This window comes from Prenolepis imparis, unplaced genomic scaffold (genome assembly GCF_030444845.1).
Source record: "Prenolepis imparis isolate NDT839.2.m4 unplaced genomic scaffold, iyPreImpa1.0 SCAF_7, whole genome shotgun sequence".
NCBI lineage: Eukaryota > Metazoa > Arthropoda > Insecta > Hymenoptera > Formicidae > Prenolepis > Prenolepis imparis.
Window position 1 is genome coordinate 17,488,402 of NW_028141165.1, and position 27,548 is coordinate 17,515,949.

General features: G+C 34.7%; 1 long non-coding RNA gene across 1 annotated transcript in view; it reads left to right on the top strand.

The window, feature by feature from the left end:
* Window positions 1–3,011: 3,011 nt before the first annotated feature.
* LOC145938282 (uncharacterized) overlaps window positions 3,012–27,548 on the top strand; it is a 42,416-nt gene continuing 17,879 nt past the window's right edge. The window contains exons 1-2 of the long non-coding RNA XR_014425700.1: window positions 3,012–3,184; window positions 11,555–11,721. This is a non-coding gene — a long non-coding RNA (uncharacterized LOC145938282). The remainder of the gene's footprint in view (window positions 3,185–11,554; window positions 11,722–27,548) is intronic.

Consider the following 27,548-nt stretch of genomic DNA (forward strand, 5'->3'; position numbering starts at 1 on the left):
TAACCTAAACCCAAAAAAGACTCCAGGATATGACCTGATTACTGGACTAATACTTCAAAATCTACCAGAGAAAGGGTGGAAATTTATAACTCAACTATTCAATGCTATAATGAGAACCAAGTTCTTTCCACTACAATGGAAGGTGTCTCAGATCATACTCATATTGAAGCCAGGGAAAAAAAACGAAAGATATCAAATCATATCGTCCAATCAGTCTTCTACCAATCTTGTCAAAGGTCTTTGAAAAATTACTGCTCTCAAGGTTAAGACCAATAATAGAAAAAAAGGACTAATTTCTAACCATCAGTTCGGCTTTCGACAAAAACACGCTACTACCGAGCAGGCTCACCGTATCTATAAAAAGATACACACAGGGTTAGAGGAGAAAAAGTATTGCTCGGCTGCCTTTCTGGATATCACTCAAGCCTTTGACAAGGTATGGCATGATGGCCTATTATACAAAATCAGACAAAATCTACCTATAAACTACTTCATTCTCCTAAAATCGTATCTTCAAGATAGACACTTCTTTGTAAAAAATCAAGATGTAACCACGGATCTTCACAAAATACAAGCGGGAGTGCCGCAGGGAAGTGTGCTAGGCCCAGTGCTCTACCTCCTCTATACGGCTGACGTACCTACAACAATTGGAGTAACAACGGCAACATTCGCGGATGATACTGCAGTTATAGCCTCTCACACAAACCTTGTAACAGCCTCTCAGATGCTACAAACAAATCTTAATGCCATTCAAAAGTGGCTGAAGAAGTGGCGTATAAAGGCTAATGAAACCAAATCAGTCCATGTGAGCTTTACTATCCGAAGAGAAACCTGTCCTCAGGTGACACTCAATGGCCAACCAATTCCACAATCAGAGTCCGCTAAATACCTAGGCATTCACTTCGATCGTCGATTGAACTGGCAATCACACATTTTCACCAAAAGGAAACAGCTCGGACTTAAACTACGTAAAATGTTCTGGTTACTACGAAGAGGATCACAACTATCAGTGAAGAATAAACTACTGTTGTATAAGGCAATATTAAAACCAGTATGGACGTATGGCATCCAGCTATGGGGAACAGCATCTAACTCCAACGTGGAAATACTGCAGCGTTTCCAATCCAAGATCCTAAGAATGATTCTAGACGCTCCATGGTTTGTAACTAATGATTCCATACAACACGACCTCCAAATACCGAGCATCAAAGAAGAAATTGTTAAGTGTTGTGTAAACTATCGTAACAGACTTCTAGATCACCCGAACTCTCTAACAGTAAACCTCATGAAAAAATTCTTTAAAACGAGAAGACTTAAGAGAAAAATACCAACAGACTTCATATCCTAAAATATACTAATATACAACATTGTATGAATATGTGAGATAACTTAACTTATCCTAAAAACTTTAAAACTACTTCAAGTATTAATAATCATATAATTATACAAAGTATAATCTATATATAAGGTCGTATCACTGGAAACGTCCTTCCCATGTTCAATTCTAAGACATAAATATTGCTAAATGTCCTACATACATGGACAGATTTTAATAAAATTAGGATGACAAAAAAAAAAAAAAAAATTTGTATATTGGTGCGTTCGTTAACAAAGTTCTCACCAAATGCAGCATTAATGTTTCGAGCGATTGCTGCACATTATGGCCACGTTTCTATTCATATCAAAAAAGCACGCAAAAATCACGTTTATTCATACTGAAAAAAATGAACAAAATATTTTCAAAATCAATTAAATCAAAGAATAAAATCAGATATAAAAAGGCAAATGTTGAACTTTAAAATGATATATAAAAAATATACAAATATATATAAAGATTTTTTTGGGGTGACAAGTGGCCCCGCATGTTCAGTATCTGGCAGGCATGCGGAAGGTCCCGGGTTCGAATCCAGTTCGAACCAAGACACCCCATATGCCTGCTCGGGTCCTGGTGGAAAAAAGGAGACAGAGTCGGTGAGAAAAGGGGGGAGAGTAAGATGAGTCAGGGAGAAGGAAAAGAGGAAGGAGAGGGGAGGAAAATGTGACAAGGGAAAAGTGAAGAGGAGGGAAAAGGAAGGTGGAGAGAAGAAGGTCGAGAAAGCAGGAGAGTAGAAAAGGGAAAAGAAAGCCGGATTGTGGAGGAACATAGAAAGGCGATAGAGGAATGCTGGGAGACGTGGAGGAAAAAGGAGTGTTGGAAAACGGTCGGCAGTATGTGGTATTATTATATTGTATATATGGTAGAGAAGAAAGGAGGATTGTAAGAGGTTCGGGAACGCTCCTCGTTAAAAGCGCCTTCAATGCCCAAGGGGACGAATAAAAGTATGTTATGTTATATAAAGATTTTTACTGACAAAGAAAGCTTGAAAATTTACATTGCAAAATCGGACATTTTATATGGAACAACCTAATACTATATCCGAATTAACATACATAATGCAATAAATATAATAGTAGTCAAATGGGACGCTTCCCAATTTTGTCAATATGTTCCTTTGTATGAAAATTATACCGAATAAACTCGGTAAAAATAACGACAAAAGTAACGGTTAAATTCGTTACTCGTTACCGAAAAATGTAACAAAGTTACTTTTTTCGTTACAAATTTTTGTAACGCCGTTACCGTTACAGTTACCGAAAAAAAGTAACTGTAACAGTAACGGCGTTACAAGTAAAGCGTTACTTCCCAATCCTGGTAATTAAAATAATTGATTTATGTACATGCATAATATATAACTTACATTATATGCTCTAATACTACATATTGTGTATCTAAAAACAAAAATGTGCATATCATAATACAAGCAAATTTAATCGTTTGCTAGATAAGATCAAAAAGGACACTTGTATAAATGCAGCGAAGTTTTCACTAAGGATACTCAAGTTGTAGAAAATTGCATTGAACCAGATGATAGTACTATAAAATCTAATTTGTCTGACGAAGCTAACAGTGAAAAGTGAAGTTGATAATATTGCTATTCAACGTACAAAGATGAGTTAGCCTCCATTGAAAAATGATTACGAATTTGGGCAATCAAATCAAATATTCCGCACACGCATATGGATAAATTATTAGGTATTTTGAGACATCCGTTAATTCCTTTATCACTCCCGAAGAAATCAATAACTTTTTTAAAAACGACGTCAGCACAATACGAAATAAAAGGAATGGAATCAGTAATTGAGGGTAAGTTGGGAGAATATATTTACTTCGGAATTGCACATGGTTTAGCAAAATGCATCAACCCCGTACAATTTGGAAATGATGTAATTAATTTGCAATTTAATATCGATGGACTTCGAATTTATAAGTCCAGTAATTTAAAATCCCTAAAAACTTACCTTTTCAAAAAAAGTAAAAAAAAGCGCCAAGTACACGCGCGGCAGTAAACAATTAAAGTTGCAAACCCATGTGGAATCGTACTAAAAAAAAATAATATCAAAAAATTGCAGCAAGTGAAAATAGAAACTTGTACCAATGAAAAATTAAAGTTGTAAACCCATATAGAATCGTATAATTATAGACCTTGCTTCCAAAGCACCCGGTGATATGAGTTGAATTTCGATTTGCGCTTGAAGTTGCAAATCCGTATAGAATCATACAAAAATTAAAAATTATACAAATAAAAAAAAATAAAAATATTTTAATTAAAACGAAACTTGGCGCTGTTAAATTTTAAAACTAACTGTAGAATATTGTTCAATTTAGCAGTGCCAAGTATTGTTTTAATTAAAACTTTTTAATTTTTTTATTTGTATTAATTTTTAATTTTTATATGATTCTATACGGATTTGCAACTTCAAGCGCAAATCGAAATTCAGCTTATATCACCGGGTGCTTCGGAAGCAAGGTCTATAATTATACGACTCTATATGGGTTTGCAACTTTAATTTTTTATTGGTACAAGTTTCTATATTCACTTGGTGCAATTTTAGATATCATTATTTTTTTTAGTACGATTCCACATGGGTTTGCAACTTTAATTTTTCACTGCCGCGCGTGTACTTGGTGTTTTTTTTTACCTTTTTTGAAAAGGTAAGTTTTTAGGGATTATATCATTCTTTTTTATAGTATATTGTTACGTCCCTGGTCTTTCATCCCCTGAACGTCATTCTCTGAGAGTCATCGTTAAGGGGGTTGTTTATTGACAACCGCTCTGTCGTTGTTTTTTGGTGACATATTAGATTTGGTCTAGCTGTCAACTCGGACGGACGTGTCTAGATCAGAGCATTCTTTCATTCTTTCGTGCATGCATATTTTATTGTATCTTTTCGCTTTTGTGTATTGGATCGTCGCATTAAAGATCATAATATCACTACGAGAGTATATTCATTTCGCGAGACGCGAGTGAGTGTGTGAGTGAGAAGCCTTTGCGATATTTCGCAAAAGCCGTCCCGAGGACGTAACATTTTGGGGGCTTGTCCGGGATCGAAGAACATCGACGAGGAAAAGTCACAATGTCAAATCCCCGAGGATTACCCCCGATCGCAAGCTCCACCTCGAGTCACCGTGAGCGAGGAGCCGACGGAACGAATGCCGACGGAAGTGGACTTTATGCACACTGCGATGGACGAGATCCAACAGCTGCAGGAGGAACGTCGTCAACAGCAAGCGCGTTTTGAAGCTGTATTACAGCAACGTGACGAAGAGTTGCGCCGATTAGAGCAGAGGATCTTCGCACGCGACAGACAGCTAAGTCCTTCTAATAATAGAGCTTTCGGAGATTCGGGATCGCGACTTGATAACGTCAGAGAAAATCGCGTTCGCACAGAACTAGGTTTTAAATTAAAGCCAGATATGTTCGATGGAACGGTATCGCTTAGAGAATATTTTTCTCAGTTTAATTTAATTGCTCGGGCGAATGGATGGGATGATTCAACAAAGACTGTCGCTCTCGCTTCGTGTTTGAGGGGAAAAGCGCGCACCGTTTTAGAGACAGTTCAAGATGTATCACATTTAGAATTCGCGGAACTAAAATCCAAACTTGAGTTGCGATTTGGGGAAGGATATTTATCCCAAAATTTTTATGTCCAGTTTACTAATAGAAAACAGAAATTTGGTGAAGATCTAGCCGCGTTGTGTTCAGAATTAGACAGATTAGTTCGCCTCGCATATCCCGAGTGTTCGCATGAAGTTCGAGACAAAATCGCCTGCGCGCAATTCATTTCGGCAATTTTTGACAATTTTGTGAAGCAAACGCTTCAATTAGAAAATGTTACATCTTTGAGTGTCGCAATAGAAAGAGCAAAAACGATTAAAATGATTCAAGGGGAGGGATGCGAAAAAAAGAAAGGAAATTTTAATAAAAATTTTAGTGAAAAGAAAGACGCAGCACAAGGAAATAAAACAGAAGGCGAGCGAGAGGGGAAAGAAAAAAGGAATTGGCAAGGCAGCAAATTTGGCGCCGGCCGAAAAGAATGTTGGACGTGTGGGAAAGTCGGACATTTTCGATCTGATTGCCCGGAGGAAAAGGGAAACTCGGGTTAGCCGAGCTGTGCGGGGGAAGTTCGGCTCGCGAAAGGAATTCCCCGAGAATTAGTTTTAATGTCAATAGCATAAGAAATAATTTAAATTATTTTATTTATGAAGGAAAAATTAATGGAAAAGAGTGTTTTTTCAAGGTGGATATGGGTTCTGATGTTTCTATTGTGAATAGTAGTATTATTGATAAAAAGAATAGTGTTCGTAAAGGAAATATTAATCTAAAATATCCCACTGGAGAGAAGTTCCTATTAAATTTCAAACGGAAGTTAGAGTCGAATTAGGAAGATTTTCTGTAAATATGCCTATGATCGTTGCTGATATTAGTGATCAATGTTTGTTGGGAGTAGATTTCTTGAAAATGATTAATTTAGAAAAAGTGTTTGAATTAACTTTTAGAGTTTCTGGATTAGAAGGAAAAATAGCTAGAATTGAAAAGTCTTCAGAAGAAGTTCCGGTTCCCTTGAAAGAACTCTTCGAAAACAATTCTACTAAAAAATTAACAGATTTAGAAAAAAGGAATTTTATTGAATTTTTAAGAGAATTTGAAAATGTATTTTCCGGAGATATTGTTGCGGGAAACTGCAATTCGGTAGAACATGTCATAAATGTGCAAGACTCTCTCCCCATTAAACAGGTTCCCCGTAGAATTCCAATCCATTTAAGAGAGGAAGTGGATAAAAATATAGAGGAAATGAGAACACGTGGAGTGATTGAAGAGTCACACAGTCCTTCTTCAGTTTCTCCTGCTGTTATGTGAGAAAGAAGGATAGTTCGATCAGATTTTGTGTTGACTATCGGAAATTGAATACGGTGACTATTAAAGATTCTTACCCCCTTCCTCGAATTGATGAAATTCTTGATCAACTATCAGGTAATTATTGGTTTTCCACGCTTGATCTTAAAAGCGGATATTGGCAAATTAAGATCCGTCCCAAGGATAAAGAGAAAACGGCTTTTTCAATCGGCAAGGGACTTTGGCAGTTTACAGTTATGCCCTTTGGTTTATGTAACGCCCCTGCAACGTTTGAAAGATTAATGGAGAAAATTTTACAAAATTTAATATCAAAAATTTGTCTTGTATATTTAGATGATGTGATAATTTTTGGAAAAACTTTTGCTGAAATGATTAATAATCTTAAAATTGTATTTTCAAGATTAAGAGAAGCAAATTTAAAGATCAATCCAAAGAAATGTATTTTCTTTAAAAATAATGTAAAATATCTTGGTCATATTGTTTCTGCGGAGGGTGTTACCACGGATCCCGAAAAGATAATTGCCGTGAAAAATTGGCCGGTTCCACATACGAGAAAACAATTACGTAGTTTTCTCGGATTTTGCTCGTATTATAGGAAATTTGTGAAAGGTTTCTCTTCTTTGGCTAAACTTCTGTATACGTTAACAGAGAATAAAGATAAGTTTATGTGGGAAGAAAAATGTCAGGAGGCGTTTCAAAAATTAAAATCATTATTAAGTTCTTCTCCAATTCTTTCTTTTCCAAAAGAAGAAGGTGAGTTTATTTTAGATACAGACGCCTCAAATATAGGAATTAGAGCAGTTTTGTCACAGAAACAAGATGGAAGTGAAAAAGTGATAGCGTATTTTAGTCGTGTTCTTAGTAAATCAGAACGGAATTATTGTGTCACTCGTCGAGAACTTTTATCGATTGTAGATTCTATAAATTTTTTTCGTCATTACCTTTTAGGACGAAAGTTTCTGATTCGCACAGATCATGTTTCATTACGATGGCTTATGTCTTTCAGAGATTTAGAAAGACAATTGGCTCGATGGCTAGAAAGACTCCCACAATATGAATTTGAAATTGTTTATCGAAAAGGAATTTCTCATCAAAATGCCGATGGATTATCTAGACGGATGTGTGAGTCGAGCGGCTGTGGATATTGCTTCCGAGTAGAGAAGAAGAATATGTCTGACAATGACAAGACAGTCGCTCGAATTATACTAGAAGGCAAGAACCTTGAAGAATGGCGTCAAGCACAACGAAGAGATTTAAGTATTTCATTTGTGTTACAAGGAAAAGAAATGGGAGAGAGACCATCACGTTCAGAAATTCCTGTTGGAAATATTCCAGCACAAATTTATTGGTCGTATTGGGATTCTTTGGTCTTGAGAGATGGTATTCTTTATAAAAGATGGGAAGCTCCGAATCTCAGATCCAGCTTTCTTCAACTAGTAGTTCCTCGGAGTCAAGTAAAGGAAATTTTGGAGGAAGTACACGATTCTCCGTCGGGAGGACATTTTGGAGTGAACAAGACTTTAGAAAAGATTCGGAAACGATTCTTTTGGGCAACTTGTAAACAGGATGTAGAAGAATGGTGTAAGACGTGTAAAATTTGTGTCTCAAAGAGAGGTCCCTTAGGAAAAGGAAAATCTCCTCTTCAGATTTACAACGTTGGAGCTCCGCTAGAAAGGGTACAAATGGATATCCTTGGTCCTCTTCCGTTGACCAAGTTAGGAAACAAATATTTGCTTGTAATTGGGATTGTTTCACAAAGTGTATAGAAGCTTACCCTGTGAAAAATATTAGAGCCAAGATGGTAGCTGAAATTTTTGTTAGCCAATTTATTTCCAGGCATGGGGTGCCTATTGAAATTCATATAGATCAAGGAAGAAATTTCGAATCCCAATTATTTTCTGAATTAATGCGTCTTCTCGGAATTAGAAAGACTAGAACGACTGCTCTGCATCCCCAATCTGATGGTCAGGTTGAACGTCAGCATCAAACAATAATAAATTATCTAGCTAAATATGTCTCAGAAAATCAGAAGGATTGGGATCGATGGGTTCCTATGTTTCTGTTGGCGTACAGATCTTCGAAGCATGAGACCACAGGAGTGACCCCTGCAGAGTTATATTTTGCTCGAGAGCTCAAGTTACCTGTGGATTTGTTGCAAGGAAGTCCGAGATTTGTTGAAGAGAGATTACCTCCGGGGAGAAATTTTGTAGAAAAATTGAAAGAGAAATTAGAGGAAATTCATTCTAGTGTTAGGGAACGAATGGTTTTGAAATCTTCACAAATGAAGGCTCGTTATGATCAAAAAGTTAGAGGAGTTCTTTTTGAGGAAGGAGAGAGTCTGGCTATATAATCCTCATAGGAGTAAAGGAAAAGCTCAGAAATTACAAAGCAATTAGGAGGGTCCTTATTTAATAGTGAAGAAATTAAGTGATGTAGTTTATTGTGTTCAAAGAACACCTCGACACAAAAAGAAGACAGTTCATGCAGATCGATTAGCTTCTTTTCTTGAAAGAACTTTAGATTAGAGTAAATCGGAACCTGGAAAATATCTGGCTTATAGATTTTTGTTAGGCGAATAATGTATTAAGAAAAAATAATTGTGTAGTATTGAATAGTACTAAGTTACTGCGTATTATTTTTAGAGTCGTTGTCCTGGAAGGTCTACCTAAAGGAAAATTTTCGAACATGGTGGATGAGCCGAATATCGAGCTGAACCTTCCCGAAGCCGAACGTCGAGCTAAATTTTTCTAGAAGAGAGGGAAATTTGCACTCTAAGAAGACTGCCTCGCCCGCGGTTTTTTTTGATCCGTGGTTTTCCCGCGGGACGTTGGGCAAATGCTGAGGCAGGGACTTGGGCAGTTCATGAGGAACGATGGGTCCACGGTGGTTACCCCCCCCCTTGTCCGAAGATCTTTTGAAGTAAGAAATCACAGGGAGACCGGGATGTAAAGAATGATGAAGATCATTTTGTGTCAAGTGGAACGCTGAGAATTGATTGGCGAATCCTTCGAGTGGCGAATCGCTCGGTAACCTGAGCAGGAGCTCAGGGTAGAGCAAGAGGATTCGTCGAAGCCCTGGAGTCAACATTTGAAGAAGGCGTACGTCGATTGGGGACTGTTAGATGGAGTCGCTTGGTAACCTGAGGCAGCAGCCTAGGGTAGAGCAAGAAGGCTCATCGGTACCCTAGAATCGGCATCGGAGCACATTGGTTGAAGGAATCAACGCACAAAAGCAACTACCCCTTGTTGATTGTCGGGACGACAATTTTGAAGGAAAGGGACAGCGTTACGTCCCTGGTCTTTCATCCCCTGAACGTCATCCTCTGAGAGTCATCGTTAAGGGGGTTGTTTATTGACAACCGCCCTGTCGTTGTTTTTCGGCGACATATTAGATTTGGTCTAGCTGTCAACTCGGACGGACGTGTCTAGATCAGAGCATTCTTTCATTCTTTCGTGCATGCATATTTTATTGTATCTTTTCGCTTTTGTGTATTGGATCGTCGCATTAAAGATCATAACATCACTACGAGAGTATATTCATTTCGCGAGACGCGAGTGAGTGTGTGAGTGAGAAGCCTTTGTGATATTTCGCAAAAGCCGTACAAATTGTACGGCTTTTGCGAAATATCGCAAAGGCTTCTCACTCACACACTACGTCCCGAGGACGTAACAATATGTTAAATTTTTACTGTAAAATAGTAGCGTAACAATATAATAGGTCTCGTCACTGTTTTCTTTATGGGGCGACAATAATAGTGAACAAAGATATGCGATTAAATTTTGTGTTAAATTGAAAGAGAAGCCAGAAAAATAAGCGATAAAGTTAAAAAAAGCATTTAGTAATCATGTTTTATCAAGTTTTATCACGTGTTCATGTTTGTCGATTACAACAAATGATTTTGGAAAACCTCGAAACAGTTGAAGATGAACCTTGAAGATGAACTGCGCGCTAGTAATAACCTAAGTATGTGATAAAGCATAATCAAATATTTTTTAAAATTTTTCATAACAATCCCCCCCTCCCCCCTCCGTGGCTTTCTCATTCAATTTAAAACAAAACTTATTAATCGCGTATATTTGTTCAATATTTTGTTATCCTATAGTGAAAACGGGGTGACGAGATCTAATAATATACACTTATAAAAGATATTTTGCATTGACACATGAACGTAGCCGAATAAATCAAAATTTATTATTTATAAAGGAAGAATACACAAAAAGAGATACTATACATGTGCACACATAAACAATTAAAGTAAATCTATATTATTTTTTATTTTATATTATTTTACTGCATATTACCCTAACAGCACATGATATTATACGTATCATCCCATTTTTATACTCATTGTACTGTGATCATCTGTAAAATACTAAGATCAACGCTATAATATCTTCCATAGTGTCATTCTGTTTCCTTTCGCGCGCGTATGATCTGAGGTTTGACTCAAAGTACGGAAACAATACGTAGATTTTACGCCTTTCTATCGCACGTGTAAAATCTCAGGTTTTACTCAAAGTACTGAGATAGTGCAACGTACTCATATCTCCCGCCCGTGTATAATCTCAATTTTACTCTCAAGATACGGAAACAGTGGGTGCATCCAGAAGCACGATCGCTCACTGAGCGCTCAGTGAGCGGTTGTGCTTCTGGATGCACCCAGTAAGTATTGTATATCAACGACATTTGCGTACGTCATTCCTGTTTCGATCTTTTCCCGGTAGCCCTGAATGGCGTGGAAAAAATATTGAAGCGTGACTCTGTGATATCAAAGGTAATCCTTTTTCTTTTTACTTTTACATTTTATAAAATATTGAATAAAGTTAGCGAAACAATTTATATATATAAATTACATGATTTTTTAAATATTTTGTACAACTTTTCGTAAAACTTATTTTGATCAAGAGTTTAAGGTTATCCTCGTGCTTGCAAAGCCGCACTAGGTATTCATTGCCAAAAGATGTAAAGATATAAATTAAAACGTTTTAGCGTTAAACATATTTTAATGATATGCAGTTTCCGCAACATAGAGTAACTTCTAAATTGTCAGCAGAATAGTTTCACGAGTTATTTAAAACAATTTTTTTCTATTGTCGGTGACTGTATGTGTGTGTGTGTGCACTTCATATGATGAATAAAAATTTTATTATATTTTGTTTTAAAGATTTAAATTGAATTTTTTACTTGTACGTTTTTTATATCTATGTTATTCGTACAATTTATATCTATATTGTTTTTAATATAAAATAAAAAAATTATCTGTCTTGTAACATTATCTGTATATAATCATCAGTCTTATAACATTAACATGCTTTCAGTTCTCAGAATTGCAAATACCTCAGTTGCATTTCCATGATGCTTTTGTTAAAAAAAGCTATTAAAAAAATTCCACATTAGTATTATTTTGATCAGCTGCTGGCTGGGTTTCTTATCTACTACTTGTTCAGCATTCTACGTTAGAGATTAGAGAAGATTTACGCGACAGGTATGCTTTATTCAACACATACATTTTAATTTTTTTAACTTTTAAATTTTTCGAACTTAAAAATGTTCCTATGTGAAAGAAAAAAATATTCCAATATAAAAAACAATGATTTTATGTTTCTTTATATAAACTTAAGAAACAAAATTTTCTTTTTATTTATATTATAATTGTTTTGGTACTTCGAATGAATTAATTTTTAAAACATTATGACATTCAAATATCATAATTTAAATAATGCTTATTATATTTAACTTTTTCAACTTTGAATTTTATTAATTTTATTAATTTATCTTTAGTTAATTTAAGCTTAAGTGAGTTACTTTTTTGTTTGTGCAATTTTTAATTTAGTTAAAAGAAATATTTAATCATCTCTGATATTATATTGTTATAAATAATGTCCTATACAATTAAACAATTTCAATATTTTATATATAAATTTCATTAAGTAAAAAATTTAATTTTCAATTCCATATTTCCATTACTTTTAATTGTAACCACTCGAAGTTAAGTTAATTATAAATATTTTTATTATTAATTTTATTTTATGAAATGTTTTTGAAAATTAACTTTTTTATTTTAACTTTAACTTTTAACTAAGTTTATTTCTGCTTACAACTTTTACAAAATTTAGTTATTTTTATAGCCATTGAGTTTAATTTAAGAAAAAATTTAACTTATCCAACTCTTGTATTTTTCTTACACTAATTGATTTATCCCGTTATTGTGCACGTAAAAGTATTAAGATATTAAGAAATGAATAGTTTACCAGATATATATGTTTCATGTCAAATTATATCAATTTTAAAACTACATCTTTTCTGAAACAAAAAATCTTACAAAAAATTAAAATTATAAATAAATATAAAAATATAAATATATCAAAATCAAAATATATGATATAAATAGATAAAAATATAATATACACTCGTCAACAAAATTAACGCATATGTATTTTAAGTCAAAATTTCGCATAATTTCAAATAAACATAACTCCGCTAAAAATGATCGTATTTGAAAAATTTTTGTTTCACTGTCAAGCTTGAAGTCTCTACTTTAAAAACCATTCGTCAGATTTTTAATTTATCCTCCCCCCCCCCTGTACGCTACTGCTTAAAAAATAAGGACGTGTTTTGTCTCTAAAAAATTGCGTACTTTGACGCACTCCACGGGGTGGAATAAATTTTTTTCGCAAATCTTATCATAACTATCGTAAAATGTGGACTTTTTACTACAAATTTTTAAAAAAAGCAAAGTTTGTACGATTTTTTTTCGCGGAGTTATTACATATGAAAGTTACCCATACATTTTTTCCATTTAATGACTCCAAACCTCTCTGCTGTGTGTGTGTGTGTGTATGTGTGCGTGCGTGCGTGCGTATGGTTAGGAGAGGGAAATGTAGGAATGTTCTCATTCAAAATTGTGTGTTCCCGCCTCGTCTTCAGATTACTTCTTCTATACGTTCACGCATATTAATGCATGGTCTAATTGTTGTTTGAGAAATTTAAGCCCAAATTTACACGCACGCACGCGTGGGCGCATATACACACACATACACACACACTATGCGCCAAATCCAACCAGCAACCTCGTGGTGCGTGTCGGGTAATACTAATGCTGGCGGTAAATGGAAAAAATGTATGAGTAACTTTCATATGTAATAACTCCGCGAAAAGAAATCGTACAAACTTTCCTTTTTTTTTAATTTGTAGTAAAATGTCCACGTTTTACGATAGTTATGATAATATTTGCGAAAAAAATTTATTCCACCCCGTGGAGTGCGTCAAAGTACGCAATTTTTTAGAGACAAAACCCGTCCTTACTTTTGAAGCAGTGGCGTACGGGGGAGAAGGATAAATTAAAAATCTGACGAATGGTTTTTAAAGTAGAGACTTCAAGCTTGACAGTGAAAAAAAAATTTTTCAAATATGATCATTTTTAGTGGAGTTATGCTTATTTGAAATTATGCGAAATTTTGACTTAAAATACATATGCGTTAATTTTTTTGACGAGTGTATATAAATATATATAAATATAATATATCAATATAATCAACAATATATATGAATATAATATATATAAATATATAAATGTAGTGTATCATATAATATAAATATAAATATATCTAATTTTTGTATATAAATTGATATTGCAATATTCGGCGAAAAATGAATATTTTATGATATTTCATAGTTTGAAATGTGAAATTATGTTAAACTAAAGCATAAAATATCTTGTAAACTATTCACTTTTTGGCCATCTTATCTTTATAATTTTTCTTAGTGAATATTGCGAGAAAACAATTTATATAAAAAAATTAAGGCAGTTTCATTTAAAAGAACAAATGGCTTTCAAATAATCTTGAAAATCGGTTTTTAGGAAAAAATTATCAGTGCCAACTTTTTTCTCTTTCGAAATTCTGCAATTTTTGTACGGGACATTTTTGTTATGAAAAGCTTTAGAAAAGAGATATTTGAAGTGGAACATTAAAATGGCCAATTTGATATATACGAGGTCTATCTGGAAAGTACCGATGTACACTAATATCTTTATATCTGAGTATGTTATTACAAAAAATGAAAAATATTTATTTAGAGAGAATATTTATGAGTGTTCCTGGCAAGCGGCACGGCTCTGCAGCCCGTCAGTCGACAATGGTATACAAATGTGTACGTGACGAAAACCGTGAGCGTTGCATTCTATTTTATGTCGACATCGACAAATGTCTTTCCTCTTAAAAAATTTTTTATTTTGAAAACAGGCAGAAGTTACACGGATCATATTAATTATTTCAAATCATTATTTTATTTTGTCAAATTTTTAACAAAATTTTTCACAAATTTATTACTCGACACGCTCATTATTGAAAAATTAGAAATGCGACACTCACGGTTTTGATCACCATACACATCTATATACCGTTTTCGATTGACAGGCTGCAAAGCCGTGCTGCTTGCCAGGAACACTCACAAAGGTTCCTTTTAAATGAGGAATACTCATTTTCTTGCAATAGCACACTCAGATATAAAGATATTAGCGTACATCGGTTACTTTCCGGACAGACCTTGTATGAATAGATACATGGCGTGTCTCGCTGCTTTTGCGCGTGGCTTTGCTTGCGCGTTACTTGGCGCGAAACACTATCCTGTCTCTTGATATCTTATAGAAAACTTTAATTTTATATTTATAAATTACTTTTTCTTGAGAAATCATCTTTCTATTTGTACCATTATTACTGGTTTATCTTGTAAATAATATATAATATTACAAGTACATAGTATATAATACTAGTTTGTCTACAATCATTAATCTTTTCATGTTGTACAGATATAACACTTCACATGAAAATGAATCGACAACGTCAAAGAAAAGATATCTTATATGTATCAAAGCGATATCTCAGAAGATTAGCTGCAAAGGAGGCAAATATTATTTCTCAAAATTTGTTTGATAGAACTTCATTGTCGTGTGATAATAGTAAATTCACAACAGATTTGAACAATGACAGAATTAATTCTAAAATAATAGATACAGACAATGATATGGAATGTGAAAATGTTGGTTTTATACAACATGAAAATGCAAACATATTTGTACAATATGAAAATGCAAACAGACATTCGGAACAAGAGTCGGATTTACAATCTTTAAATGTTTCTCGCGATGAATCAAGCGATCTGCCATTTGAAAATGAGAGTGAAAGCGATTTTGAAGACGATCTTGCAGTCTGGGCTGTAGAGCATAAAATTACACATATCGCTCTAAAAGCATTACTATTAACATTGAAAAAACATTTTTGTTTTTCCACACTCTCTGGATGCACAAACAATTTTAAAAATACCAAAACAACAAGACAACATCCGTACAGTTGCACCAGGATTATATTATCATTTTGGTTTAGTTGAATCTATAAGATAAATATTATTTTCTGTAAAAGAAAATATTGATTACTTAAAAATAGCTGTGAACATTGACGGATTATCATTAACAAAATCATCGCAACAACAGTTTTGGCCTATACTTGGATCAGTTATTCCGTATGGTAACGTTTTCATGATTGGACTTTATCATGGCTATGAAAAACCGAAGAACATCAATCATTTCTTAAAAGATTTTGTCAATGAGGCTACGGAAATGTGTGAAAATGGAATTAACATCAACGATCGACAGATAGCATGTCGGATTGCAGCTTTAATTTGTGATACACCGGCTAAATCATTCGTTTTGTGTGTCAAAGGACATTCTAGGCATTCTAGTTGTACGAAATGCACTACGGAAGGAGAATATATAAAAAATAGAATATGTTTCCCACAAATTGACGGACCACTTAGATCAGATGATGATTTTATACAAAAGATAAACGATAAATATTACAAACCAAATACAACGTGCAGTCTGTTAAATATTCCTTATTTTAAACTTATAACAAATGTTTCGTTGGACTATATGCACTTAATATGTTTGGGAATTATGCGCAAATTATTGAATTTATGGCTTCATGGAGGAGTACAATATCGATTACAATACAGAGCCGTAAACAAAATTTCTACACGTTTAATTACTATTTAAAGCCATCAATACTAATAGAATTTGCAAGAAAACCAAGAAGATTGGATTGTTTAAAATTATGGAAAGCCACAGAATATAGACTAATATTATTATATACAAGTCCATTGGCATTTAAATCTGTAATAAATAAAAATGTATATATACATTTTATGACATTATACGTTATTATAAGAATCTTGTCTTCAGAAGACTTACATGAACATCTAAGCTATGCGCAAGATCTCATTCGTTTCTTTATTAAAACATTTATAAAACTGTACGAAGTTGAAAATGTATCACATAATGTTCACAGTCTAATTCATCTTGTGCATTATGTCAAAAGATATGGACTTCTTGATAACTTCAGTGCGTTTAAATTTGAAAACTATATGCAGACACTTAAAAAATATCTACGAAAAGCGGAAAAACCTTTAAACAAGTTGTGCGGAGACGCATTGAAAAAGAAAAGAACTTACACACATCAACTGCTTTGTTACATTCTGTTCCACAATGTTCCAATTTATCGTTATTACATTACGATGGTCCGCTTATATCAAATTGTTACAATCCACAATATAAAATTATCAAGTTCAACGGAATGACATTTAAAACTGGAACACTCGCTGATAGTTGTTGTGGCTTAAGGGGATGCTATCTGTCTGTTTTATCGATCGGATGATTATAGATTTTTGTGCACCGAAAGCTTTTTATTAGTTTAATAAAATAATAAATGCTTTTCCACAATTAAAGCACGTACAGAAACAAAGTCAGAACCTACCGATTTTATGTAAAAACAAGAAAAAACTAAAAAACTATAATTTCTTTATCGGCTTCTGTCGTCAGGTCAAAAAAATAATTGTTTAATATAAAAGTTCTGCTATTTGTAAGTACAAAATAAGATAGGTTCCGATTAGAAATTGAATGAAGAAGTATTAGTGAACTTTCAGATATAAGTTTAGAAGCCTAATAAATAAGAAAACGGTGCAGAAAATTTTCGTGCATATGTGTGTGCGAAATCAAGGATGAACAATAAAACAGAGCAACAGATTAGTTGCGTAATGTCGCGATAGATGGAGCTGCAACATGCCCCCACCCCTCTCTCCCCCCTCTCTCCCCTCCCCCTCCCCCTCTCCCCCACTCTCCCTCCCTCTCTCTCTCACGAAACAGTACATGGGACATTCGTAAAGTTATATATCTTTGCCTATAAGAAAAAGAATGAAGTTGTTGAAACTGTGCATAATCTTTTTCTATGTATAAATTCTGCAAAGTTATAAATTTTTCTTAGCGATGCAAGCTGTCAGATACAATCAATGTAAAAATCAGCATTGTTTTTTTAGTTTCTATAAAAATAAAATTAATTTTTGTAAATTTTATTTCCAATAACTTTTTTTTAAATGATAATGTGTCGATATTTACAATAATAGTATCTACTATCTGACATCTTGCATCGCTGAGAAAATAGTGTAATTCTGCAAAATTTTATATGTAGAAAAAGACTAATAAATGTAATACAGTTTCAACTACTTCATTGTTTTTATAGGCAAAGATAGACTTTACAAAATATTATAAAACTAACCTTTTTTACGTTTTGCCCCGGTGCAGTCGACATCGCCGTCGGTGCCGGGGTCGGCGGCGGCATCGTCATCGGTGCCGGGGTCGGCGTCGGCGTCGTCCTCTTCGGCATCGGACTCGCCCTGGGTGCCGGACTCGGCCTGGGCTTCGGCGTCGGGCTCGGTCGTGGCGATGTCGTCGACACCGCCTTTCGCCCTCCCGTGTGGAAATTTTATATAGGCTATAACCGGGCCCTATAAAGGTTTTCTAACTTTATTTGAGGCCCGAGTTAGGACGCCCATCTTGGCCCAATCTCGAGATGTCACGCTCTTTTATCTAGGACCCTTATTACTTTCCAAACTTGGGCCAATATGGGCGTACAAATTTTGGCTTGGGCCAAAAAAGATATAGAAATGGATATATAATCATATATCCATTTCGAAATTTTTTAACTTGTTTTTAACTACATACAACTTATATAATGATTCTATCTGAAAATTAGGCGTTTTATAATGGATTAAATGTTTTCTTGTATTTGAAAAACACACTTACCTTGGTGGGACTCGAACTCGGGACCTCTGGATCGTGAGCCAACTGCCTTACGTGGTAGATTACTTTTTAATTTAATATAAGTGTTATATCTGCATATGTCATAACCAGCACAAATATATAATTTTTCAAAAATTATCTTAAGAAACAAATTCAGTTTAAAAAAAGTAATAAAATTTCGAAATGGATATACAAATATTTTTTTTTAAATGTCAGGTCAATGTCAGAAACCAGTGTCGGCTCGACACTGGCACGTAGCATTGGATCGATCAGTATATATAATTATTGTATAAGTTAATTATTTAATATCACAAAAAGTAAACAGTTTGAATAAACTTTAGATAATTGAGTCATTTCTTTATGTGTATTTTAAAAAATGTATTGATTGCATCGTTTACATCAAAAGTAGAGTAAAAGAACTTTTCATTTTTTCTTCCACTTCTTATGAACACATGTACTTTTTTATACAAAATATTAATACATATACATTTAAAAACCATTCGATGTTTTAAATATTTTTTAATCAAGAAGCTCATAAATTGTTAAAACGATAACATATAGTACAATAAAAGCATTTAAAAATAGTAAGAAATTGTTTATTAAATATATTTTTAATGATCCTTTTATAGTTTAGTTATATTATATCTTATATTAGTTATATATACAATAATAATAAAAATTTATGTACGGCTCTTTAAGTCTTTTTAATATTTAATTTACAATATACAGCCTTAAACATTCGTGTTGTAAAAATTTCATACTTTGCAAGTACATTATTGGCCCTGTATGGGCATTACTAAGTTGGCCCTGTATGGGCATTACTAAGGCATCCAAAATAAGGGCTTGCCAAATTTAAGCCCATTTAGGGCCTAGTTAAGACCTAGTTTTTTATTTTTTTTTAATATTATTTTTATTTGTATGCTTAGAGTCTTTTTCTGATCTGATTAGATCATCAATGTTTTCCTCAAGACATTTTAATTTAAGTATGTCCAACTATAACTCTTACAGAGAGCCCAGTTCTTGAGGAAAACATTACCTAACCTAATCAGACCCGAGACAGGCTCTAAGCATACAAATCAAAATGACATTAAAAAAAAATGAAAACTAGGTCTTAACTAGGTCCTAAATGGGCTTGAGTTTGGCAAGCCCTTATTTTGGATGCCTTAATAATGCCTATACGGGGCCAGTATTGAATATGGGACGCCCGGATAAATTTCCACACGGGCTGGTATGCTGCCTTCGCTTCGAGCTGCAATGAAAGATATATTATAACATTTATTTTATTATTAGGAAATGAGAGAGAGAGAGAGAGAGAGAGAGAGAGAGAGAGAGAGAGAGAGAGAAGAAATAGAAAATGCATACATTCAATGGCTACGGTCAAGACTGCATTACAAATGGTTTGGGCACTTTCCGATTCACGCATGATGCGCAAGAAGTGACAAAAAATCTAGTCACGTCACACATATAGAGTTTCTGTTGCTTCGTGTGCATTATACGTGAATCGGAAAAAGTACCCTTTGAAACATCTATTTTGTTCTACATTCAAGAAGAATAAAGAAAGATAGAATGTTTTTTTCGAAGCATTCATAGCGTAGCTTTTACCACAGCCTATAATTTATAAAGCGTAATGATTTACTTACGTCTCCCCATCTCGTTTTTCGGTTCTGCTTCCGGGCGACGGGCGACGAGCGACAGGCGACAGGCGACAGGCGACGGCTAAGAGATCACTGATTTCACTTTCGGCCAAAGATGCCAGTTCGTGTACGCTGGCAGCAGGCAGCCGCGTGTGGTGGGGATAGCGTAATAGCGTGAAACGGGCTTTACAGTCCGTCGGCTCGGAAAAAGGGAAACAGAAAATGTATCTGTCTTCTTCTAGTCGAAGCGGCGGCTCATGTAAACCCCGTTTCATGCTATTACGCCATCCCCACCACACGCGGCTGCCAGCGTACACGAACTGGCATCTTTGCTTTCGGCTTTCCTTTCGGTTCGCACACGTCAAGTCGTAGTGGTGGGGGTAGAGGGGAGATCGTGGCGTACCCCATACGCGCGAGCTGGACGAGAAACTCGTGACTGGCACGTGCTCTCGATGCGCGGTTGTCACACTTGGGTCACTTTTTTTTTATAAATAAGATTTACGACTCAATCCATTTCAAACGTTTATACGAAAAAATGTCTGTTTTCAAGCGAGCTCGAGAATTTCGAGACATGTTTTTTTTTATCAGGCAGCCTAAGAATAGAAATAAATAAATAAATAAATATATATATATATATATATACAATATATATGTATACGTATTATGTATGTATGTAAATATAAGAAATATATGACGCATACAGATGTATGTGTATAATACATATATGTATATATAACTGGATATTATAATGTAACTTTCTAGTAAATTACAATCTAATACAGTTCAATTTTTTCCAATTGATATAATCGACGATTATATAACCCAGCAAACACAGAGATGTAACATATGTATATCTTTCAGAGTTATAACATGATGTATAATACCCAGCAAACACACATGTAACTGATATTTCCCGTTATATAACCAGAAAGTATCTGGAAAGTATCATTGATATGAAACTAATTTATGTATATAATACATAAATGTGCTTTTGCAAATTTTAATATATATGTAAAAATAGCATTTATAAAAGATACATAATTATACTACTATCTGATACGTATCATTATCTGTGAAACGATATTATGTAGTATAGTAGCATGATTATGTAACATAAATATAATATTTACATTATATAGATATATCTCTGATATATCAGAGAAGTACTTTTGTTGCTGACATTTAGCAGTACATGTAATATACATGTATGTTACTTATTATGTAACTATGTAACTATGATACATCATGTTATAACAAAAGTACTTCTCTGATATATCAGAGATATATATCTATATAATGTAAATATTATATTTATGTTACATAATCATGCTACTATACTACATAATATCGTTTCACAGATAATGATACGTATCAGATAATAGTTGCGACGCCTTTGCCTCTCTCGAGAACGCCGCTCTCGAGAAAGCGACGTGCAATGTAAATCGGGAGCGATATCTATCGAAACGTAGGTAGGTGATACGGTAACGAGATAGGTAGTCAACGGTAATGCGGTACTTTACAGTATAAACTCTATGCTAATAAATGGGCGCCAGGCGCGATTTCTCGCGCCACGGTAACGAGAATATCTTAAGAAACTGGATATAAAGGTCCGGCTGCGCCTAGTTCAGTGTATGGCAGAGGGGCGCGATTCTTTGGTAACGCTAGAGAGAGATTCTGGAGGAGAGGAGGGAAATTATTTGACACTCAATTTTCAATAATTAATTAACAAATATATTTAACACATAACATTAGAAGGACATATACAATTGATACCGTAACAATCTCGAAATTACAGGAAACGATTACCTTACGGTGGGAATCCATGTGCGAGGTAATCGGTACACACGGTATATAAACGTATTCGAATCGAAACTAGCTCCGGTAGCGAACAATAGGTGCGAGAAGGTAAGCGCGGTATACAAAAACTCCGGAATGTGGTCGCAGCATTCCTCACGCGCGCGAGACTACAGTCTTCCCAATCGATATCTCGAAAGGTCGGAATATTAATGAACGGTAATTACGGTATTAACGAGGAGTCCCCAATGGCTCACCTCGATTATATATAACGTTATTTGCCACGAAGGTCACTCGAACGGACGGGACGAGACGATATTTACGGAATCTTTACGAAATGAAACAAACGGTAATTTCGCGCTATATTTACGACTCTCGCCGAGTTCCTCGCAATAGATACAGTAACGGTAACTCGCAGAGAGCGACCACGCACAAATTCCGATGTTATTTAACGCGATCTTATAATTCCATCAAAAACAACGATACGATACGATACGATACAATACAATATAATTCTCGAGTCTTAACTTATGACGACTGTCGGCGGCAACTTCCCTGAGAGAGACACTTTCGCGGTACCCGGTATGAGCCAGTATCGCGGTAACAATTTTCTGGAGCAACTATGCTCCGCTTAACGGAAACGGTAATTCGGTATAAAGCTGTCGATTTTACTCGACAGACTTTAACCCACGGCACGGTAATACACGACACTAGCTGGACCGGGAACAATTTCTACTCACGAACTACCCGAGTGGCGGCTTACAATAGGTTCGCAAGGCTGATCGGTTGTCGTCCTGGAGTCCCTCTCACTCGTTCCGTACGCCAGACAGAAGTGACTCTCCGAGAGAGAGTCCTTAGGTCCCTCGAGCTCCGCGCCGATTTCCCGCGCATCCTATCGATATTCGGTCGTCGTGGGGCCGCCGGGATCCGCCCATCGATCCCTCGGCGCCCTCGTCCTTGTACCCGTGATTTTCGGAGACTCGCTTCCCGCTCTTTCCGATATCGTGGCGGTATCACCTCATAATTCTTGATTTCCGGGGTTTGAATTGGCAGGCTGGCCGGACCGTCATCCAATCCTTCCCGCAGGTGTTTATGGGCTGATATAGGGCCCTCTCCTCACTCTGCAGCATGAGGGGGCCTCTCGGTATCCTTTAGCGCTTCCATCAGATCTCTAGAACAGTTTATAGTTTAGATAATATCTCGGGATGGCGGTAGCGACGGGAACTCGATACATGACCTTTTGCACGGTATCCATTTACGGTAGTTTCCTCCTTGGATCTCCGGAATCTTGCTGCACATTTCGTTGAGGAATCCTCCACTCAGTTAGTCGTGTCACGGTTATTTCAACTCACATTCGCTCAATACGGTAACGCAGGAAATATTATACAAACAAAAATAACAATAAAATATAATCTTTTCGCTTTAAGGTCGCTATCTCTCAGGGTGTGAGAAGCAACCCCAGGACGGCTCTCCCCTTCCCGCCCCGGTCGAGCTATTGCCCTTGTGACGGGCTCAAAAGGCGTCACGTCACATAGTATAATTATGTATCTTTTATATGCTATTTTTACATATATGAAATGTAAAGCAAAAGCACATTTATGTATTATATACATAAATTAGTTATACATATCAATGATACTTTCCAGATACTTTCTGGTTATATAACGGGAAATATCAGTTACATGCGTGTGTTTGCTGGGAATAATAATGTATTATTTATATAAACATATATATGTTTGATTATATAAATAAGTATTTATATAAATATAACTACATATATGTAATAGATATTTATAAACGCAATACGCTCACACATATGAACAATTGTGTTGACCATACAGCACCGAAAGATTACAGAAACATTGCATAAACATTACACTGAAACATTGTAATATTGCATGGAAGTTGCGAAATATCTCTGCAATGTTGTTGCAAGATTGCGGCAACGTTGAAATGTCCGCCCTGGGAAACATTTGCAAGAAACATTGCAGCAATATAGAAATGTGTGCTCTCAGAAACATTGCAATAAAACATTGCAGTAACATTAAAATGTGTGCTCTCAGAAACATTGCAATAAAACATTGCAGTAACATTAAAATGTGTGCCCTCAGAAAGATTACAATAACATATTAACGTTACAGTGAAAGATATATATATATTTTAATATTTTTCTTATTTAATACACAATGTTACATATATTTAATTGCACTTAATAAATTTTATTTTTTTTTTATTTTGTTATATTGTACTATATATATCATCTATTGTACTATATATATCACAATAAATTTTTCTTATTAAATACGCAACTTATTTAATACGTTACATATTTAATACATATGAATTGCACTTATAATTTTTTTTTGTTATTGTACTATATATATATATCACAACAAAAGTTTTCTTATTTAATAACGCAACGTTATATTAATACATATTAATTGCACTTAATAATTTTTTTTGCTATTATTGTAGTACTAGCGTTTCGGACCGCGCTTCGCGCGGTCCTCAAAGCTTTTATAATTCGGACCGCGCTTCGCGCGGTTCTCATAAAGCCTTTATAAAACCTGATTTAACACAAAAGATTAATTGTTCTGTCTGTATTACCGCGAACTACTTCCATATTTTTGGACCGATTTTCACGAAATTTATATCAAATGTTGCAAATTTTTCGAAGATGACTACTATTATTTTTTTTGCACTCCCTGATATTGTATTTTGCGTCTTGTTTTGCATAAACTTAAATATTTATAATTAAAATTTTATTTGCTTATATTAATTTTTTTTGTTATTTTAATTTCCACACAATTTAATATGTTTTAAATCTGAAACATTAGTTTAGTAAATATAGTATATACATACAAATTTTAATTTTTTTTTATTATTTAATTATTATACCCATTTTTTTTTCCTTACTCAAATATTTTTTGATTACGTCTAATGTACCCACCGCTAACCCGCTATTATTAGCTCTCATACAATTTCATAATTCTTCAATTTACAAAATTTCTCTGTATATTACATTTTTTGTAAAACATTTTTCACTTCCTTCAATTAGATGTCCTTGATTGCTAAATTCATCAATCTTAATTTTTACACTTTCCCTTTTGGTTGCTCTAGAAAATGCCACATAAAGTTGACCATGAGCAAATACAGGATGTGGCAAATAAATCCCAATTTTTTCTAAACTCTGTCCTTGTGATTTATTTATTGTCATAGCAAATGATACTCGAATAGGAAACTGTCTTCGTTTAAATTTAAATGGCAATTCCAAATCACTTGTAATTAAATCTATCTTTGGAATGATGACAATCTGTCCTCGAGCAGGACCAGTTAGAACCTCCGCATAAATTAGATTATTTTTCAAATTAGTTACAATAAATCTTGTTCCATTACAAAGTCCTTTCTTAGTATTTAAATTTCTTAATAGGATTATTATAGTACTGACTTTTATTTTAATTCGATGAACTGGCATTCCAGAAGGTGTCAGAGAGTTTAAAAACTCAGTTGGAAAATTTAATTGCTCCTGTGGATCATCACTTACAATAAAGTCAATTGAGATATATTCCTTTTCCTCTCCTTCCATTTGACAAAGGATTGCGTCATTAATTTTAAAAGTATCCTCATTTTTAGGACAAAGTATCGCTCGATCTGGATTTTCTCTAATCCGGTCATGGTGATTCTATCACCAAAAATCTCATTAATAAGAGATTCTTTTGATATAAAATCTTTGGGGATTTCAATTGTATCGAGATGTAGTCCATCCGTATTTGATAATTTACCATCTCCGAGTTGCATTAGCCAATTTGAAAATTCTTTCTCTTCCCCAGTTCTCATATTTTGCTGTAATTTAACTTGAATTACGTTCCTCCATATAGGGTTGTATTTTACAGTCGATTCAATTATAGCTGCTTTTTGTTCATGAGGCACTACTGGGAGATTTTGTCTGAAATCTCCTGCAAATAAAATTACTTTTCCTCCAAATGGTCGAGGATTCTTCATCAAATCCTTTAAAAGTTTATCAACTGCTGTTAAAGCATGTCCAACAGTCATGCTCACTTCATCTCATATGATTAATTTGGCATTAATCAATTCTCGTGCAACTTGAGAATTTCCTCTAATATTTGATTTAGCTCCATCATCAATTGGGATTGAAAGCTTAAACAGAGAGTGATAAGTTCTTCCTCCTTTCAGAAGTGTGGCTGCAATTCCAGTTGAAGCACATGGAAGAATTATTTCGTTTCTTCCTCGAATAACACTTAAAAATGTGTTAAATAGGTATGTTTTACCACTTCCTGCAAACCCGTCAATAAAAAATAACCTCTGAGGTTCATTTTCATTTTCAATTGCTCGCATGACTATATCGTACACGTGCTTTTGCTCAGCATTTAGTATCGATAATAAATAATCACCACGTATTCTTTCTTCATCCACATTATACTCTGTTACGTAAATATTTACTGGAGTTGGATTTGGCAATTGGAAGTTCTCACAGCTACTTCCATTATTTATCAGAATTCCTTGTATATGGTTTAAAGCCATATTTTCAGGATTTACAACATTGTTATGTACAAAGTCCTCAATCATGAAATCTTTATATTTATTCCAAATAGTTGGTACATCTGTTGGAGTTCCAAAGATGCAAATGTAAGCAAATAATTCTCGAAGTTGTGCAGGCATATTCGATTCTGTTGCTTCTTCCAACGTTTTTCCCCAAAGATTATCAGTTTCTACCAAGTTTTTTGCAATTGCTGCATCTTTAAATGTATTATAAAGAACTCCATTTACAGTTCTCAAATCTTCAAAACATTTAGCTCCAGTCACATGTAGTAGAAGAAGACGGAGATAAAATCTCTCAATATCTTTTATGCTTACTGTATAGAGTCTTGAAATTATTTTTTCACCACCTTTTTTGCGTGGCTTCCACTTAGTTCTTTTTTATCATATACATAATGATAAGGAATATCTGTGTAAATAAAATTCACTGCATTTTCATCAGATTGATTTAATTTGAACCATGCAGTCAGCGTAGTATCTCGAGTGAGCTCTCTCTGAGCAGCTTGCTCTTCATTTCCTGCTCGAAAATAAACCATTTGACGATTAGGCAAATGAACTGCCAATCTGATTACTGTATGAGACCTCATAAACAGATCGTATCCGTTCAGTCTCCACATTGCTTCTGGAGCACTAATATATCTTGCATCCAGGAATGAGTTAATTTCATCTATTTTAATTAGCCTTGTGCCATCTCGTGCTTGCACTTCAATCGCAGCACAGTCAAATCCTTTATGAATATATTTATATAAGTATTTTACGCTCTTCGCCGATGAACATATTTCCAAATTGATATGTCGATCATATTTTATGATTAAATATGGTGAATATGGCACCACCCATCGATTATCAACTTCTTTGCCTCTAACGATGTATTTTTTACCAAAATTCCTTCGTTGATACATAGGATATCCATTCACATTAGCATTAGTTTCTTCACGAAACTCTTTTGGAAAACCTTTTGAACATTTTCCATCGTCTCCAGTGCAAGGATATCTGTGAGAGGAATCTCCACAAGGACCATGAATCATGTGCTTCAAAATTTTTACATTAAGTTCTGAATATCTTTCTTCATCAGGGATTTCAGCCCATACCATCATGTCAATAACTTCTTGAAGTCGGGGCTTATCTTCATCACTCAACATTGCAAGTAAATGCAAATGTGGAAGTCCTCTTTTTTGAAATTCAATCACACCTGCA